This window comes from Musca autumnalis, unplaced genomic scaffold (assembly GCF_047663935.1).
Source record: "Musca autumnalis isolate F117 unplaced genomic scaffold, ASM4766393v1 scaffold_5, whole genome shotgun sequence".
In the NCBI taxonomy this organism is placed as follows: Eukaryota; Metazoa; Arthropoda; class Insecta; order Diptera; family Muscidae; genus Musca; species Musca autumnalis.
In genome coordinates this window covers 31,903,928-31,924,711 of record NW_027412088.1, presented here as the reverse complement: position 1 = coordinate 31,924,711, position 20,784 = coordinate 31,903,928, and the positions used below count along the sequence as shown (strand labels likewise).

General features: G+C 29.7%; 1 protein-coding gene across 3 annotated transcripts in view; it reads left to right on the top strand.

Annotated features, from left to right (window-relative positions):
- Positions 1-20,784, top strand: part of LOC141405511 (longitudinals lacking protein, isoforms F/I/K/T-like) — a 496,088-nt gene that overhangs the window by 333,990 nt on the left and 141,314 nt on the right. The window lies entirely within an intron of this gene.

Genomic DNA, 20,784 nt, shown 5'->3' with positions numbered 1-20,784 from the left:
TTATTTTTGGCGCCTAAAAATATGCTAAGGAAATATATTTTTTCAGTTTGAGAAATAATTTTAAATATTTAATCGGAAATACTTTTTTTAATTTTACATATAATTTTGAAAAATAATAACCCCCCTGGGAACCTCTATTTTGAAGCCTCAAAAAATATGCTATGGGAATATTGAGAAATGATTTTGACTATTAAATGGGAAATGTTTTCAATTCAGAAATGATTTTGAAAAGTTATATCTTCTGAGAATTCTGCAAGTAAATATTTAATGGCGCCTAAAAATATGCTACGGAAATATTTTTTTCAATTTGAATATTTAATCGGAAATACTTTTTCGTTTTTAGAAATAATTTTGAAAAATAATATCCGCTGAGAACCTCTGAAGCAAGGAAATATATTTGGCTCCTAAAAATATGCCATAGGAATATTGAGAAATGATTTTGAATATTAAATCGGAAATATTTTATTTCAATTTCAGAAATGATTTTTGAAAAATTATATCTCCAGAGAATTCTGCAAGTAAATATTTACTGGCGCCCAAAAATATGCTATGGAAATATTTTTTTCAATTTGAGAAATAATTTTGAACATTTAACGGGAATCATTTTTTAGTTTTACAAATAATTGTGAAAAATTATATCTCCTGAGAACCTCTGAAACAAGCACATGGTTCATAGTGCGCCAAAAAATATGCTATGGGAATATTGAGAAACGATTTTGAAAGATTTTTTCAATTTTAGAAACGTTTTTGAAAAAGTAGATCTCCTGAGAACTTTTTGCGCCTAAAAATAAGCTATGGAAATATTTTTTTTCAATTTGAGAAATAATTTTGAAAATTTAACGGGAGTACTTTTTTCAATTTTAGAAATATTTGAGAAAAATTATTTCTGCGGAGAACCTCCGAAGCATAGGAATTAATTTTTTTTTTCAATTTTAGAACCGATTTTGAAAAAGTATAAAAGTATATATCCTGAGAACTTCTGAAACAAGAACATAATTTTTGTTGCCTAAAAATATGCTATGGAAATTTTGGCTTAAGTCTCGTTTAGGGGCACCTCTCGGATCGGGCTGAAATTTTCACCATAGGTAGTCCTTGGGACCCTGATCACAACTATATATATCTTTCCCGGGGAAGTCCATACTTCCCGAGATATGGGTCTTGACATTTCGGGAAAGTCCTACTTTAACACCATTACTTTATTTATGGGCACCTCTCGAATCGGGCTGAAATTTTCACCATATGTAGTCCTTGGGACCCTGATCACAACGATATATAACTTTTCCCAGATATGGGTCTTGAAATTTTACTATTTTTACTTGGGCAATATGGGTATCATTTTAAAGCTCGTGGTGAGTACTTTTGATTGCTTTTACGACATTTGCTCCTGTCCATAGGAGAAAGTCTTAAATCCCGGCCGAAGGCCGTCTACTTAAAGAAAACTTATAATTTTGGAGAAACTTTTGTTCGCGTAGCCCACTTTTGCTCCTGTCCATAGGAGAAAGTCTTAAATCCCGTCCAAAGGCCGGCTACTTAAATCTCGGGAAGTATGGACTTCCCCCTGGAAAGATATATATAGTTGTGATCAGGGTCCCAAGGATTACCTATGGTGAAAATTTCAGCCCGATCGGAGAGGTGCCCCTAATCGAGACTTGTTCCGAAATATTTTTTCAATTTGAAAAATAATTTTAAATATTAAATTGGAAATACTTTTTTCAATTTTAGAAATAATTTGAAAAATTATATCTCCTGAGAACCTCAACAACAAGCATACGATACGAAATATGCTATGGAGATAACTTAGAAATAATTTGAAAAATTATATCTCCGGAGAATCTCTACAACAAACTTATGGTTCCTATTGCGCCTAAAAATATGCTATGGAGATATTTTTCAATTAAGGAATAATTTTTAAAAATGACTTCTGAGAACCTCTGAAACCAGCACTTGATTCTTATTGCGCCTAAGAATATGCTATGGAAATAAATATTTTTTCAATTTGAATTTAAACGGAAATCCTTTTTCCATTTAAGAAATGATTTTGGAAAAATTTACATTTCCTCCGGGAACCTCTGAAAAAGTATATAATTTTTGCCGCCTACAAATATGCTATGAAAATGTGCGTTTTCCAATTTGAGGAATCAGTTTCAATATTTTTCAATTTCAGAAATAATTTGAAAATTATATCTCCTGAAAACCTTTGAAGAAATCACGTGATTTTTGGAGCCTAAAAATATGATTTTGAATATTTAATCAGAAATATTTTTTCAATTTAAGAAATGATTTTGGAAAAATTAAAAGTATATATATATATATATATATATATATATATATATATATATATATATATATAATTTTTGACGCCTAAAAATATGCTATAAACATATTTCTTTTCAATTTGAGCTATAATTTCGAATATATAATGGAACATCTGAAAAAGTATATAAATTTTGGCGCAATTTGAGGAATCAGTTTGAATATTTTTTTAATTTCAGAAATAATTTGGAAATTATATCTCCTGAAAACCTTTGAAAAAATCACGTGATTTTTGGAGCCTAAAAATATGATTTTGAATATTTAATCAGAAATATTTTTTCAATTTAAAAAATGGTTTTGGAAAATTTTAGAAATTATTTTAAAAAGTATATCTCCTGACAACATCTGAAAAAGTACATAAATTTTGGCGCCTAAAAATATGTTACGGAAATATTTTTTTTCAATTTCAGAAATATTTTTCAATTTCTGAAATATTTTTCAAAATTTTATTTCCTGAGAACCTCCGAAACAGTGTATAATTTTTGGCGCCTTAAAATATGCAAAGGATTTTTTATTGAAAAAACCCTTTCAATACTTAATTGGAAATATTTTTCATTTTCAGAAATATTTTTGAAAAATATATCTCCTGAAACTTTCAAAAGTAAAACACACGATTCCTTTGGCGCCTAAAAGTATGCTATGAAAACACATTTTTCAATTTGAAAAATGGCCCCTAAATGTATGCTACGAAAATATTTATCTTCCATTTGAAATATTATTTTGAATATTTAATCTGACATGTTTGTTTCAATTTGAGAAAAATACATTCCCTTCGGATCTTTGAAAAAGTATATAAATTTTGGCGCCTAAAAATATGATACGGAAATATTTCTTTCAATTTGAGGAATAATTTTAAATATTTAATCGGAAATATTTTTCAATTTCAGAAATATTTCTGAAGATTTTATTTCCTGAGAACCTCCAAAAAGTATATCATTTTTTGGCGCCAAAAATATGCAATGTTTTTTTTTTTTTTTTTTTTTTGAAAAACTTATTTTCATTTTTTAATTGGAAATATTTTTCTCATTTTCAGAAATGTTTTTGAAAAAATTATATCTCCTGAAACTTTCAAAAGTAAACACATGATTCCTTTGGCGCCTAAAAATATGCTATGGAAATACTTTTTTCAATTTGAAAAATTGTTTTCAATATTTAATTGGAAATAATTTAATTAGAAATATTTTTTCAAATTCAGAAATGATTTCGGAAACTATATCTCCTAAGAACCTCAGAAAAAATCACATGATTTTTTGGCCCCTAAATGTATGCTATGAAAATATTTATCTTCCATTTGAAATATGATTTTTAGAAATTATTTTAAAAAGTATATCTCCTGACAACATCTGAAAAGTATATAAATTTTGGCGCCTAAAAATATGCTACGGAAATATTATTTTTCAATTTGAAGAATAATTTTAACTATTTAATCGGAAATATTTTTCAATTTCAGAAGTATTTTTGAAGATATTATTTCCTGAGAACCTCCGAAAAAGTGTATAATTTTTGGCGCCTAAAAATATGCAATGGATTTTTTTAAACATTTTCAATATTTAATTGGAAATATTTTTCATATCCAGAAATTTTTTTGAAAAACATATCTCCTGAAACTTTCAAAAGTAAACACATGATTCCTTTGGCGCCTAAAAATATGCTATGGAAATAGTTTTTTCTATTTCAAAAATGTTTTTCAATAATTAATTTGAAATATTTTTTCAATTTCTGAAATGATTTTAGTAACTATATCTCCTGAGAACCTCAAAATAGAAATCACATGATTTTTTGGCCCCTAAATGTATGCTATGAAAATATTTATCTACCACTTGAAATGTGATTTTGAATATTTAACCGGAAATATTTGTTTCAATTTGAGAAAAATACATTCCCTGAGAACCTTTGAAAAAAAACATAATTTTTTGGCGCCTAAATATATGCTATGCAATTTCACCTTTGTAGAGAGTCCATTAGAAAATATTGTAAATTTGAGTGTGTTAGAACTTTAACGAATACTAGAGAAGTATTAAAGAAAAAATTGTTAAAAAAAATTCTCAGCAGAGCTTAGAACACACATTTTTTTCTCTACAATACAGCACGATTGTGATGTTTTTTTTTATAAATATATTTTTTTTCAAATGATCTTAAATTTTCTTAGTCGTTGTTTTAAGAATTGCAATTAATTGTTTTTTTTTTTTTAATTAAACAAAAATTCAACTGCATAGATTTTCTGGTGACAAATTAGGACAAATGGTTTGAAGCGAAAGGAGGAGGATGCAAAAATATTTTGAGGAAAGTTTGTTTTCGAAGAATTGTTACTGTTGTTTTTTTAATTTAATTTCTTTTTGTAAATTATAAAGAAAGAAAAAAAAGAAAACTGATGATCTCAATCTTAGAAACAAGAAAAAAATAATAATAAAAATAGGAAAACTATGCATTTTCATAAAACCAAAAAAAAAAGAAAGAAAGAAAACAACTTACAACACAAAACACACAACAACAACAACTTAAATTGTAGAAAATACCCCTACCAACAAAAAAAAAACAAATGCAAATTCTTCAGAAAAAGAAACTTTTCTTGGGAACCTCCTGCAAAAAATCAACAACAAAAACCATTAAAATTCAAGATTAGAAAATGTATAAAATGAAACAAACAACTTGGGTTTAACGAATGCTAAGCGAAACAACAAAAAACGCCTTCTTAGTTTTCTTAATTAAAAAATATATATATTAAAACATACATTTAAAACCATTATATATTTTTATATATATAAAACAAAAACCAAGCAAGCAACCAATTGAAAGTCAGCATAAGTTAAGTGCAGTAATATTAATTACAAAATAATAAATAATAATTAATTATTATTTAAGGAAAACAAACAAAAAAACCAAGAAAACCAATACGAAACTAATTGTGAGCTAAATGTGCAATAATTAATTTAATAATATTATAAAAAAAACAAACTACGACAATTAGCACCAATTTTATAAATTTAGATAAAAAAGAAAAAAAAAACAAAAAGCAACAACAACAACATTCAAAAAGAAACAACAACAAAACAAACATTTGTTAACTAATCACGCTTATTATAATAATAACAATAACAAAAACAAACACAATAACATTATACACCACCCCCACTCTTTTCCCCCCCTTCAACTACACTCTCCCAATACAATCACTTGACCACAACCGGCAGGCATAGCTAATTTTTAATGTAACGGTAATGTAAAGTTAAAGGAAAATGTTTAAAAGCACTTCTAAGAAGAAAGGAGTTTACCAGGAAACGAAGAGTGAGAAGGTTTGAACAAGTAAGAAACGCTATAAAGGAAATGAAGAGACATTCAGATGTTAAAAGAATTCGATATTTCATGGGAAATGCATACAGCCCAATTATGAATCTCAACTCCCCATGAGTTCTCTCACTTTTTCCTTTAAGTTGAAACGGCAAAAAGACAAAACTCACTGGGAGTTTACATTCATAATCACCCTGATAAATTTTAACGAGAGAGAGAGAGAGAAGAAGAAGAAATTAACGTTTTGGAGACAGAGAGAGAAAGAATGTACAGAGAACAAATATCATCGGAAATATGTACATACATTTTAAAGCAGAAATCGGCGCACAACAACAAAAAATTGAGCAAACATTGTGTGAGTGCATGGTATTTCAATACGTTAATGGAGAGAGAAGCTCTCTTTGTTTTAAAGAAATCTAACGACTTAGGAGAGAAAGTGAAATTTCAAAAAAATAACTAAAATTCCCTATATAATTCATTTCGATTCAGCTTGGGCGCCAATATCATAAATACTATTAGTCAGAAATTTTTCAAACTTGAAAAAAAGGTTATTATATTTTCTAAAAAAATAATAATGTTGCCTTTGCTTGGGCGCCAATATTCTTAATTAAATAACTAAAATAATTCCTATAATTCCCGTTCTTCGATACCGAAAAACTCACGCACAAGCAACAATATGTGAGGCGGTGTGTTATTATGGTGCAAAATCCATGATTGTTTTTTTCACAATTCTGTGCGTGTCTGGCGAAATGCTTCGCGTGAACGGCGCATAACTTTAAGGTAGTATTCTTTATTGACCGCCAATTCTTGTTGGCAGTCTGTTCCACCAGACTTGATACAAGTACAATTATAAGTCTATTTTGTATATTCTTCATTAAAACCCCGAGTTGCGGAGATTCATCTTTTTAAGTGGCTTCCCAATGTATTATTTCAGCTCTGTAGAAATTCCGCCTAAGATTTTGGTATAACCATATTTTTGCTGTTTTGCCCCATCATGAGACAATTTTTAGGTTTTCAGCATGTAAAAACATTAAAATCTAAGTTCTTATAAAAGAATAAAGGTTGATTTGGAATATTTTTGAAGTTTTCAATCAGAGTCTCCACTGAAAATTCCCATCGATTTTGAAAAAAAAAAACACAATTTTGAGTTGTCTTCGAGTTTTTACTTCAACAAAAGGCAAAATATTTTTTTCCCATAAAAATCGAATCCACATACAGTATCAAAATCTTTTAATTCTGCCTTCTTCAAACCCCAAGCAATCTGTTTGTGGAATATAATCGAAATTTCTCCAATGCTTTGAGCAGAGCACAGACTATTTTTGCGATCGAAAGGTTTAATATTTCTTTTCTTCATTGTAAAAATTTGGCGCACAGTGGACTAATGTCAACAAGTTTTAAAATACCACACTATTTTCACGCAAATGTTTCTTATTGGCATTGTGATACCCAAGATAGGTCTTTCCATCAAGCTTGAAAATGTCATATTCATTTCTACGCTACGAAGAAAAAAATTTAAACAAAGTCCATACGATATTCTTCCAATTCAAATAGTTCGCATAATTTTTCAAGAAACCCAATTATCTATGATGAACCAATGTTTTTAATATTAATCCGATGCTCCCCATTCCCTTGGGACAAATATCTTCACTCCTAAAAAGGAGCAGAAATAATTGTATTGAGACCCAATCAAATTTCAAAAGCATCAACTATAACGATAAGATAACGATACCCTAATTTAAAATCATTCAAACCAGTTTTTTAGTTTTAATGTACGCCAATTGGCGCCCAAAATGCTGCTGACTGGCCTTACAATCCCAAGAAAAAAGTTCAACCTTGGGACAAATATCTTTAATTAATTGAAGTATTTGTATTGAGACACAATCAAATTTCAAAAGCATCAACGATAACGATACGATAACGGCAATATCATCAACTAAACTTTTTTATTTTGGCGCCTAGGCTTGGAATTTTAAGCTGAGAAAATGTATGGCTTCTTTCTCAAATACATATCTAAAACGCTGCTTGCTATGTGAGATTTTCAACTTTTTCTGGCGCCCGAGCTGGGGTTTTCAAAGAAAATTAACTCCTATTTCTACCATTAACTTCAAAAGAATTTCTATTAAATCTCCAACAATACCAAAAAAATGCCCAGAAAAACTTCGCTAATAGGCCATGCTGCTGCTTGCTATGTGAGATTTCCTACTTTTTCTGGCGCCGGAGCTGGGGTTTTTAAAGAAAATGAACTTCAAAATAATTTCTATTAAATCTCCAGCAATACCAAAAAAATGCGTCAATTCAGTCAAATCTTTAGCCAGAAAAACTTCGCTAATAGGTCATGCTGCTGCTTGCTACGTGAGATTTACTACTTTTTCTGGCGCCCGAGCAGGGGTTTTCAAAGAAAATGAACATGAATGAAGTTCAAAAGAATTTCTATTCAATCTCCAGCAATACCAAAAAAAAAAAAATGCCTCCATTCAGTCAAATCTTTACCCAGAAGAACTTTGCTAATAGGTCATGCTGCACAGATTCTGCATAAAAAGTATAGTCAAAGTTGGCTCAGATATTTGTCACATAGAACTCTTATTCTTTAAGTAACACCCTTCTATACCTTTGGTCACGTCGTGTTCATTCCAGGCTTGGCCGTTCGGCCCCGTGTACCCCGCCAAGATTTACCTTTATCTTTCAAATCTTTAAAAAATATAGTAATGAAACTTGAAGAATAGATCCAAAGCTTTGCCTTCCCCTCCTAAAATGCAACGTTTTTCTATATCTTTGACCACTTGTTCATTGGTTTGAGTCCCTGCCTTCTCTACGTACACCCCAAAAAACGCTCGTGTTTTCTGATTAACCGTTTTCGAAAAGATCTTTCAAAAAATGGTACTGAAACGTGAAAAAGAGATGAGTCTAAATCCGAAGTTTACCCGCTTCCTAAAAAAACGATAGTCCGCCATATATTATGTAAATTATTCCCTCAAAAAGTATGCACACTAATATGCCATTTTCGAACCGCTCTTTCAACAACATTATTCCAACATGTATATAGATGGCGTTATAGTACGATCAATGTTTTCTTTTCGAATTTTCGTGCACAGATGGACCATAGAGTCGCAACCCGTTAGACCATTAACAATTTTGATTACGTTTTTTAATATCATCGATTTTCGTTTAAACCTTTCAGTGGAAATTAATGTATACATGGGACTAGAAACCCATGGTCCGCCATCTATTTTTTTTTAATATTACCCCTAAAAGTATGTCCATTAAGTTACCTTTTTCGAACTGCTTTCCCCCATAATATAAAAATTGAAATATAGATGGCGTTATAACATCAAGTGCAAAATGTCAAGGTATTTTCAAATTATTGAATGGAATTCGTCGGCTAAAAAGTCGGACAAAAGATAGATTTTCAACTCAAACGATCACTTATAATCATGAATAACACTCTTCACAATACCCTTGGTCTCTTGTTCATCCCAGTCTTGGGCTTCACGCTCTGCCAAGAGGTTTGTGTGCCTTAATTTACCCTTTTTGAACAGTTCATTCACTGAAACTTGATGCGTATATAACACTTCTGTATCAGTCTTTAGCCCACTTTCTAAAAAACTATAGTCCGCCATTTATATTCCACCTTAAAGTATATACTTTAATTTATCTTTTTCGATAATATTGTTAGAACTTAAAGTATAAATTGTTGTCCAAAACTGAAGTTTGCTTTCCCCGCCAAGATACCATACCAACTTGAAAATTTATAAACGTAAAAACAGTTCAGGCCGCTTTCTAAAAAAATTTACACCGCAATCTATTAGTTAAATATTCTCCCTTTAAGTATGAACATTAACTTAACCCTTTTTTGAAAAGCCATGAAGTATATATGGCGTTTGGAATTCTCGTCTCGCACAAATCCTAGCTTCAGATGCTTCGTTTCGTCTTAGACGATCACTCAGTCTCTGTTTTTAAATGTAGATTGGACTTGTCTTTAGAGTCGATTGGTCAAATATTCAAGTAAGTCTTTAGGGTAAGTAAGGAACAAAGGGCCCTATATAGTTGGCGCCCGAGCTGAATACAGAGGCTTGGAATTTTAAACAGAGAAAATGTATGGCTTCTTTCTCTAAGACATATCTAAACGAATTGATCTGACGGATCCAAGATTTTTGCAAATGAAATTAAGTCCATATGTTACATCTGCTTTTATAAATGCTGCTTGCTATGTGAGATTTCCTTCTTTTTCTGGCGCCCGAGTTGGGGTTTTCAAAGAAAACTAACACCTATTTAGGATTTGTGCGAGACGTTTCGTCTTAGACGATCACTCAGTCTCTGCCCACCAACTCTGTTTTTAAATGTAGATTGGACTTATCTTTAGAGTCGATTGGTCAAATATTCAATTAAGTCCACTTTGTTTCTATATAGTTGGCGCCCGAGCTGGATACAGAGTCTCTCTCAAAGTCTAAATTCCACATTACTATTAAATTTCGATATGAAAATTCCGTCACATCATTAATAGGCATATTTTCAATAACACCTTAACTGTAAAGATATCAAGTCAAGTTGACACGAATGATAAATACCAAAAATATTTCCACAAATTTCTATGTGAAGTGTCTGTTAATGGGAACCCTTGGCGCCCGAGCTGAGAATAGTGTCTCTTAACACTGCTGGGCATATTTTCAAAATCCCAGTTATTAGAATCTGCCATTTATATTCCTCTTGTACTGTCTCTCGTTAATTGCTCTCATGTCAATTCATGAGAGCGCACGACGCAACTTTCCCCGCCGAATTTTTATGTTTGAAATTAAGAGCAATGTCCAGTATGATTTTTCTTTTATTATTTTCTGTAGAGTTTTAGGAAAAGATTTGAGAGAGAGAGTGTGTGATAAGCCAAACTAGAGTTTAGTAGTGTTAAAATTAAAAACAAACAATGAACCGTATGTGATATGTATTTTTAAATACAATGTAACAATTGATCTTTTCCTAAAATAGAAAGTAGGTACACTTTCTTCATATAAAGTATTTATTGCTCTTCGGATGATCTCACAAGGTGGGGAAAAAGGATGCGCTCTCACAAAAGAAAAAATATCCATAATAATAATTGATTGTAGAGAGGTTTTGTCCTCGTTCCATAAACACAAGCTTCTAAAAAAGAAAAAAAATCAAGAATTTTCTATTCGATTAGAATTTGAGGTTGTTAATTTAGGATTTATGTTGTTGAATCAATATTTCAAATGTTGAGTAACTTTTTTAGATGTCGACTCAACATTTCTGATGCCAAATCAACATTTCAGATGTTAAATCAACATTTCAGATGTTGAATCAACATTTTAAATGTTGAATCACCATTTTTAATGTTGAATCACGATTTTAAATGTTGAATCAACAAAGAGCCCTTTAAGAGGTCTTCTATCAATATAAGAGCCAATGTCTTCTATCAATATAAGAGCCCTTGAAGAAGTCTTCTATCAATAGAAGAGCCCTTTAAAAGGTCTTCTATCAATAGAAAAGCCCTTTAAGAGGACTTCTGTCAATAGAAGATCCCTTTAAGAGGTCTTCTGTTAATAGAAGAGCCCTTTATGAGGTCTTCTCTCAATATAAGAGCCTTTTATGCGGACTTTTATCAATAGAAGAGCCCTTTAAGAGGTCTTCTGTCAATAGACGATCCCTTTAAGAGGTCTTCTATCAATTGAAGAGCCCTTTAAGAGGACTTCTATCAATAGAAGAGCCCTTTAAGAGGACTTCTATCAATAGAAGAGCCCTTTATGAAGCCTTCTATCAAGAGAAGAGCCCTTTAAGAGGTCTTCTACTAATAGAAGAGCCCTTTAAGAGGTCTTCTACTAATAGAAGAGCCCTTTAAGAGGTCTTCTATCAACAGAAGAGCCCTTTATGAGGTCTTCTATTAGTAGAATAGTCCTTTAAGACGTCTTCCATCAATAGAAAAGCCCTTTAAGAGGTCTTCTATCAATAGAAGAGCCCTTTAAGAGGTCTTCTGTCAATAGACAAGCCCTTTAAGAGGTCTTCTATCAATTGAAGAGCACTTTAAGAGGACTTCTATCAATAGAAGAGCCCTTTATGAAGCCTTCTATCAAGAGAAGAGCCCTTTAAGAGGTCTTCTATCAACAGATGAGCCCTTTGAGAGGTCTTCTATCAACAGATGAGCCCTTTAAGAGGTTTTCTAACAACAGATGAGCCCTTTAAGAGGTCTTCTATCAATAGGAGATCCCTTTAAGAGGTCTTCTGTTAACAGAAGAGCCCTTTAAGAGGCCTTCTATCAAATGTTGAGTAACTATTTTAGATGTTGAGTCAACATTTTAGATTTTGAATCAACATTTTAGATGTTGACTCAACATTTTAGATTTTGAATCAACATTTCAGATGTTAAATCAATATTTTAAATGTTGAATCACCATTTTTAATGTTGAATCAAGATTTTATATGTTGAATCAACATTTTAGAAGTTGAATAATCATTTTAGATGTTGAATCAGCAATTTAGAGGTTGAATCAACATTTTGAGGTATCGATTTAACATTTTGAATAAACATTTTAAATATTAAATCAACAATTTGGATGTTGAATCATCATTTTAATGGTTGAATCAGCAATTTGAGGTGTTGAATTAAAATGTTGAGGTGTTGAATTAACATTTTAGATGTTGAATCAATATTTTGAGGTGTCGATATAACATTTTGAGGTATTGAATCAACATATTAAATGTTGAATCAACATTTTAGATGTTGAATCAACATTTCAGATGTTGAATCAACATTTTGAGATGTCAATTTTACATTTTAAATGTTGACTCACCATTTCAGATGTTGAATCAACATTTTAGATGTTGAATCAACATTTTAAATGTTGAATCAACATTTTAGATTTTGAGTCATCATTTTAGATGTTGAATCAACACTTTAGATGTTGAATCATCATTTTAGATGTTGAATCAACATTTCAGATGTTAAATCAACATTTTAAATGTTGAATCACCATTTTAAATGTTGAATCAACATTTTAAATGTTGAATCAACTTTTTAGATGTTGAATCATCATTTTAGATGTTGAATTAGCAATTCGAGGTGTTGAATTAAAATGTTGAGGTGTTGAATTAAAATGTTAAGGTGTTGAATTAACATTTTAGATGTTGAATCAATATTTTGAGGTGTCGATAGATGTTGAATCAACATTTTGAGGTATCGCTTTAACATTTTGAATAAACATTTTAAATATTAAATCAACAATTTGGATGTTGAATCATCATTTTAATGGTTGAATCAGCAATTTGAGGTGTTGAATTAAAATGTTGAGGTGTTGAATTAACATTTAAGATTTTGAATCAATATTTTGAGGTGTCGATATAACATTTTGAGATATTTAATCAACATATAAAATGTTGAATCAACATTTCAGATGTTGAATCAACATTTTAGATGTTGAATCAACATTTTGAGATGTCAATTTAACATTTTAAATGTTGAATCAACATTTTAGATGTTGAATCAACATTTTAGATGTTGAATCAACATTTTGAGGTGTCGATTTAACATTTTGAGATATTTTATAAACATTTTAAATGTTGAATCTTCATTTTAGATGTTGAATTAACATTTTAGATATTGAAGCATAAAAATATGTTGAAAAAATATTTTGCAGGTGGAAACAACAAAAGATTTGTGATATTGAATCAACATTATAGGTGATGAAGCTCAAAGCTCAATTCGAAATGTTGAAACAACATTTCGAATGTTGTATCAACATCTTTCTACGTTGGTGCAACATTATTTCCATTCCATATCTTTCAAAAAATATCTTCCGAATGTCTCTTTCTCTCTCTTTTTAAAAGCGTTTCTTACAACTTAATGTAGGTCCTAAGTTGTTTGGAAAACGGAAATAAACCCTTAGGTTTAGAGATAAAAAATATAGAAAACAATGAAACTGGGAAACAAATGTGATAGCAATTGTGAGCGATTTGATAACGAAAAATGGCTAAGGAATTTGTAAGCTTTTAAAGGAAAAAAGGAAACTTTTTAAAAAAAATATTTTTTTGTTTTTCTTTAATTTTTTTGTGATTAATGTGTATAACACTTTAAAAATAGTTTAACTAGTCAAAAACTAAAAATAAAGAAACAAGAAAGAGGAAACCTAAAGAAATGACAAAGAGTAAGGAGAGAGAAATTTAACCAACAAAAATCTATATGTATAACTAAGAAAGGAAAACGATAATCACATGAGGAGAGGTTTAGGTATAATTAAGGTAAATGAAAAAAAAAATGATTAAAACACACACCGACACACACACACACGCAAACACAACTACACTTGTAAATAACGAAATATGTTTATTATATACCTATAGAAAAAAAAATAAAACTATGAAAAAGAAAAAAACTAAGGAAAATATTTAGAAAAATATATTTTGTTGACATATAAACTAAAAAGGAAACAAAAAATAGATTATATATTTACACCAAACACAACTCCTCCCCCTCCCACTAACGATACAAAGTCCAAAATGGCCGCGCCTACCGCCCCCCACGAGAAATCTAATCAAGCAGACCAATAACAAAATTTAAATATATTTACAAATAGACACTTTTTAAACAACAACAACAACACGAGAACTGCATTTAGCTTTGCAAACAACAATAACAATAAAAGAATTTAAAAATAATTAAAATAATAAAAAAAAACAAAACAATTGAAACTCTAATGCACCCAAAATATTAAAAACAAAACATAGGATTCTTGCAAATTTTTATTTTTTTCCTTTCTCAAGAAAAAGCCGTCCTCTTTTTTAACAACAACAAAATATTAATACAAAAACAAAAAACGGAAAAATATCTTTGGTATTGTGTGTCTTTGCAAAGCTTTTGTTTAATAATAAATAACAAAACAAAAAAATAATAATAATAAAAAAATTTCCAAATAGTAACACTCTTAAAAAAATACGATTTTTTTCAAATTTAGCAAATATAATTTTTTTTAATTAACTACACATACATACACACACTTTACGATCTCTATTTAATGTTATGATAATTATCATTATTATTATTAATAACTAATACATATATGTATATTTTTTAATTATAAATAAAAAGTTGATGATGCTTTAACACAAAATAATGTTAAAAACATTATTTTGCTGTCATCACATTTTCTTTTTATTATACAATTTATTCTTCAAAATAGCTTTTCTAGTTTATATTATTCTTATATTTGTATAATTATTTTTTTTAATTATTAATAATAATATTTTAATATTTTATTTCGCATAAATTCTTATTTAAAAAAAATATTAATAATTTTTATTTGTATATAAAACAACTTCTAAATTATATATTTGTAGTAGTTTATTTCATTCCACTAAAAAAAAGTTTCGAAAAAGAAGGAAGAGAGAGAGAGAGAAATCTAATTTTTTGAAGATATAAAAAATTTTATTAAGTAGATTAAAATTATTAAAAAAAAAAAATATTCCAATCATGTCCCCTCTCCTTTTGCCAAATTGGGTCTTACATAATCAAAAAATTTTCGTAGCATACCTCCTTGTGGCTACTCGGAATATTGTTTGGTAGATAAAGATGAAGGGGTCTTTTGTGGATAGAAGACATTCTAATGGGGTCTCCTATAGATAGAAGACCCCCTAAAGAGATGTCGTATAGATAGAAGATCTTTTTAAAGGGGCCTACTATAGATAGAATATCTCGTAAGGTGTTCTTCTATAGGTAGAGGTCTATAAAAGACCTCTTAAAAGGTATTCTATCGATAGAAATGGCCTTTAAGAGGTCTTCCATCAATAGATGAGCCCTTAATAAGGTCTTCTATCAATAAAAGAGCCATCCAAGAGGTCTTCTATCAATAGAAGAGCCCTTTAAGAGGTCTTCTATCAATAGAAGAGCCCTTTAAGAGGTCTTCTATGAATAAAAGAGCCCTTTAAGAGGTCTTCTATCAATAGAAGAGCCCTTTAAGAGGTCTTCTATTAGTATAAGAGCCCTTTAAGAGGTCTTCTATTAGTATAAGAACCCTTTAAGAGGTATTTTATTAGTAGAAGAGCCCTTTAAGAGGTCTTCTATTAACAGAAGAGCCCTTTAAGAGGTCTTCTATTAACAGAAGAGCCCTTTAAGAGGTATTCTTTCAACAGAAGAGTCCTTTGAGAGGTCTTATATCAATAGAAGAGTCCTTTAAGAGGTCTTCTATTAATAGAAGAGCCCTTTAAGAGGTCTTCTCTTAACAGAAAAGCCCTTTGAGATGTCTTATATCAATAGAAAAGCCCTTTATGAGGTCTTCTATCATTATGAGAGCCCTTTAATAAGTCTTCTATCAATAGAAAAGCCCTTTAAGAGGTTTTCTATCAATAGAAAAGCCCTTTAAGAGGTCTTCTGTCAATAGAAGAGCCCTTTACGAGGTCTTCTATCAATAGAAGAGCCCTTTAAGATGTCTTCTATTGGTATAAGAGCCCTTTAAGAGGTCTTCTATCAACAGAAGAGCCCTTTAAGAGGTCTTCTATCAATAGAAGAGCCCTTTAAGCGGTCTTCTATCAGTAGAAGAGCCCTTTAAGAGGTCTTCTATCAATAGAAGAGGCCTTTAAGAGGTCTTCTATCAATAGAAGAGCCCTTTAAGAGGTCTTCTATTAGTAGAAGAGCCCTTTGAGAGGTCATCTATCAACAGAAGAGCCCTTTAAGAGGTCTTCTATCAATATAAGAGCCCTTTAAGAGGTCTTTTATCAATAGAAGAGCTCTTTAAGAGGTCTTCTATTAGTATAAGAGCCCTTTAAGAGGTTTTCTATTAGTATAAGAGCCCTTTAAGAGGTCTTCTATTAGTATAAGAGCCCTTTAAGAGGTTTTCTATTAGTATAAGAGCCCTTTAAGAGGTTTTCTATTAGCATAAGAGCCCTTTAAGAGGTTTTCTATTAGTATAAGAGCCCTTTAAGAGGTCTTCTTTTAGTATAAGCGCCCTTTAAGAGGTTTTCTATCAACAGAAGAGCCCTTTGAAAGGTCTTCTATCAATAGAAGAGCCCTTTAAGAGGTTTTATATCAATAGAAGAGCCCTTTAAGAGGACTTCTATTAGTATAAGAGCCCTTTAAGAGGTCTTCTATCAGCAAAAGACCCCTTTAAGAAGTCTTCTGTTAGTATAAGAGCCCTTTAAGAGGTCTTCTATTAGCATAAGAGCCCTTTAAGAGGTCTTCTATTAATATAAGAGCCCTTTAAAAGGTTTTCTATCAACAGAAGAGCCCTTTGAAAGATCTTCTATCAATAGAAGAGCCCTTTAAGAGGTCTTATATCAATAGAAGAGCCCTTTCAGAGGCCTTCTATTAGTGTAAGAGCCCTTTAAGAGGTCTTATATAAATAGAAAAGCCCTTTAAGAGGTCTTCTGTCAATAGAAGAGCCCTTTAAGGGGTCTTCTATTAGTATAAGAGCCCTTTAAGAAGTCTTATATCAATAGAAGAGCCCTTTGAGAGGTCTTCTATTAGTAGAAGAACCCTTTAAGAAGTCTTCTATCAATAGAAGAGCCCTTTAAGAGGTCTTCTATTAGTAGAAGAGCCATTTAAGAGGTCTTCTATTAGTAGAAGAGCCCTTTAAGAGGTCTTCTATCAATATAAGAACCCTTAAAGAGGTCTTCTATCAATAGAAGAGCCCTTTAAGAGGTCTTCTATCAATAGAAGAACCCTTTAAGAGGTCTTTTGTCAATAGAAGAGCCCTTTAAGAGGTCTTCTACCAATAGAAGAGCCCTTTAAAGAGGTCTTCAATTAGTAGAAGAGCCCTTTAAGAGGTCTTCTATCAATAGAAGAGCCCTTTAAGAGGACTTCTATCAATAGAAGAGCCATTTAAGAGGTCTTCTATCAATAGAAGAGCCATTTAAGAGGTCTTCTATCGATAGAAGAACCCTTTAAGAGGTCTTCCATCAATAGGAGAGCCCTTTAATAGGTCTTCTATCAATGGAAGAGCTCTTTAAGAGATCTTCTATCAATAGAAGAGCCCTTTAAGAGGTCTTCTATGAATTGAGGAGCCCTTTAAAAGGTCTTCTATCAAAAGAAGAGCCCTTTAAGAGGTCTTCTGTCAATAGAAGAGCCCTTTAAAATGTTTTTTATCAATAGAAGAGATCCTCCATCAATAGAAGATCCCTTTATTAGGTCTTCTATCAACAGAAGAGCCCTTTAAGAGGTCTTTTATCAATAGAAGTGCCTTTTAAGACGTCTTCTGTCAATAGAAGAGCCCTTTATGAAGTCTTTTATCAACAGAAGAGCCCTTTAAGAGGACTTCTATCAATAGAAGAGTCACTTTAAGAGGTCTTCTCTTAACAGAAGATCCCTTTGTGAGGTGTTCTATCAATAGAAGAGCCCTTTAAGAGGTCTTTTATAAATAGAAGAGCATTTTAAGAGGCCTTCTATCAATTGATGAGCCTTTTAAGAGGTCTTCTATCAATAGAAGAGCCTTTTAAGAGGTCTTCTATCAATAGAAGAGCCCTTTAAGAGGTCTTCTATCAATAGAAGAGCCCTCTAAGAGGTCTTCTATCAATAGAAGAGCTCTTTAAGAGGTCTTCTATCAATATAAGATCCCTTTATGAGGTCTTCTATCAACAGAAGAGCCCTTTGAGAGGTCTTCTATCAACAGAAAACCCCTTTGAGAGGTCTTCTAGCAATAGAAGAGCTCTTTAAGAGGTCTTTTATCAATAGAAGAGCCCCTTAAGAGGTCTACTATCAATAGAAGATCCCTTTAAGAAGACCACCTTGGGAGATTTTTTTATCTATAGAAAACCACGACGAAACGAACAAAAAATGGCAGAAAAAATATTTTATTGCAATTTTTGTATAATTTGTTTGAAAAATTGGCATATTGATACCGATTAATTAACAAGATATTGAAAAAAAATGTCCAACAAATTTTGTAATTTAGATTTTATGTGAATTTTTTCATTAAAATTGTTTTCAACAATTTTTTTATGAAATTTTGTTAATTAACGTTGACAAAAAAAAAATGATAAACAAATTTTGTAATTTAGATTTTATATGAATTTGTTCATTAAAATTGTTGTCAAAAATTTTTTTATCAAATTTTTTTAATTAATGTTTTGTTGGCCTATCTATTTGCAAACAAACATTGACAAAAAAATGATAAACAATTTTTGTAATTTAAATTTTATTCGATATTTTTGATCAAAGTTATTTTCATTATTTTTGCCATCTGACTTTGTTTGTTGACAATTTTTATCAAATTTTTAATTTTTTTTTTTTTTTTGTGATAAATACTTTTATTGCCCAAATTCTGTGCGGACATGCATGAATTTGTTCATCAAAATTGTTTACGACAATTTTTCCATCAAACTTTGTAAAATAATGTTTTGTTGTCTGACAAAAAACAAACCAAAAATTGTTAAAAAAAAATTGATAAACAAATTTTGTACACAGAACATAAAAAAATTATTATTATTATTATAAAATTATTTGATCACACAGTAAAAATACAACTGATAAAATATTTCACTTATTGACTAAAATATTTATCAATTTTTTTATATTGAACTGATAAAATGGAATATGCGGAATATTTTGATAAATATTTTTGTCAATATGTGAAATATTTTATCAGTTGTATTTTTACTTTGTGATCAAATAATTTTATCGAATTTTGTCAATATGACAATTTTTTTATAGCCGGAAAATCGATAAATTTTTGATTGAATCTTTTATTGGACATTTGTGGACCAAAGTTTTTCAAAATTGATTGCCATCAAACTCTGTTAATAAACAATATTTTTTTAATCACAATTTTACAAAATTGTGATAAATATTTTGGTTGCCCTAATCCCATGCGAGCATGACCAATGACTTGTTTAAATTAAAATTATTCGATATTAATCTATTTAATTTATTTTGAAATTTTGTTTAACCGGTAAATATATTTCTCTCTCTCTCTCTCTCTCTCTTTTCTTCTAAATAGTTATTTTTTCTCTTTATCAACTTATTTTTATTTTTTCTCTATTATTAATACAAAAATATGTAATTATTTTTATATATACATATATTTTATATACAAACTAAAATAACAAACATACAAAGAAATCCAACAATTTTGTGCTGTGAAATCTTAATGAAATGTGATAGAAAATATTTTCAATATTTTTTTGTCTTTTTGTTTAAACAAACAAAGAAAAGAAAAAAACGTGACGAGAAATAGAAACAAACACAAAAAAATACGAAACACAAGTGTACGTACGCAAAACAAATGGCGCAAAATTGAAATTATGATTTTTTTTTTTGCTTTAGGGGTTGAATAGGTGGGCGTGGAGCTGAAAGCAGAAAGGTATAAAATAAAATTTTAATAAAACAAATTGCCAATTTGACAAGCGAAGTTGAAAATAATTTCAACGAACAATGTTAGGTAATTTACAAATTTGTTTATCAAAAATATCATATATAAAATTTTAATAAAACAAATTGTCAAGTTTTCAAGCGATGTTGAAAATAATTTCAACGAACTATGTTACGTAATTTACAAATTTGTTTATCAAAAATACCGTATAAATATCATTTCTTTTTTTAAGTTTTTAAATTATTTTCAGCTAAACCTTTTTATCATTTTTTTGTCAGAAACATTTATCGAACTAAATAAATATATTTTGGAAAAAAGTTTATGAAAATTTCAAGAATAATGAATCCGTTTATCAATGACAAAACATATTGTTTAATATAAATTTGATACAAAAAATATTTTAAAATACTTCTTCATCAAATTGTGTGTCCAAAAATTTATCGAAATTAAAAATAAAATATTTTTCTTAGCAAAAAATTTGATAAAAAAATATTTATCAAAATTTCTGTTGAAAAAAAAATATTTTTTAAATTTCGATAAATTTTTTGACAAACATTTTGATAAAGAAATATTGTTGATAATTATTTTGGAAAAAGTTTATCAAAATTTCAAGAATAATGAATCCGTTTGTCAATGATAAAACATATTGTTTAATATAAATTTGATACAAAAATATATTTGAATATATTTCTTCATCAAATTGTATGTCCAAAAATGTATCGAAATTAAAAAAAATATTTTTTCAGTAAAAATTTTGATAAAAAAATATTTATCAAAATTTCTGTTAAAAAAAAAAATATTTTTTAATTTCGATAAATTTTTGGACAAACATTTTGATAAAGAAATATTGTTGAAAATTATTTTGGAAAGCAATTTATCAAAATTTTAA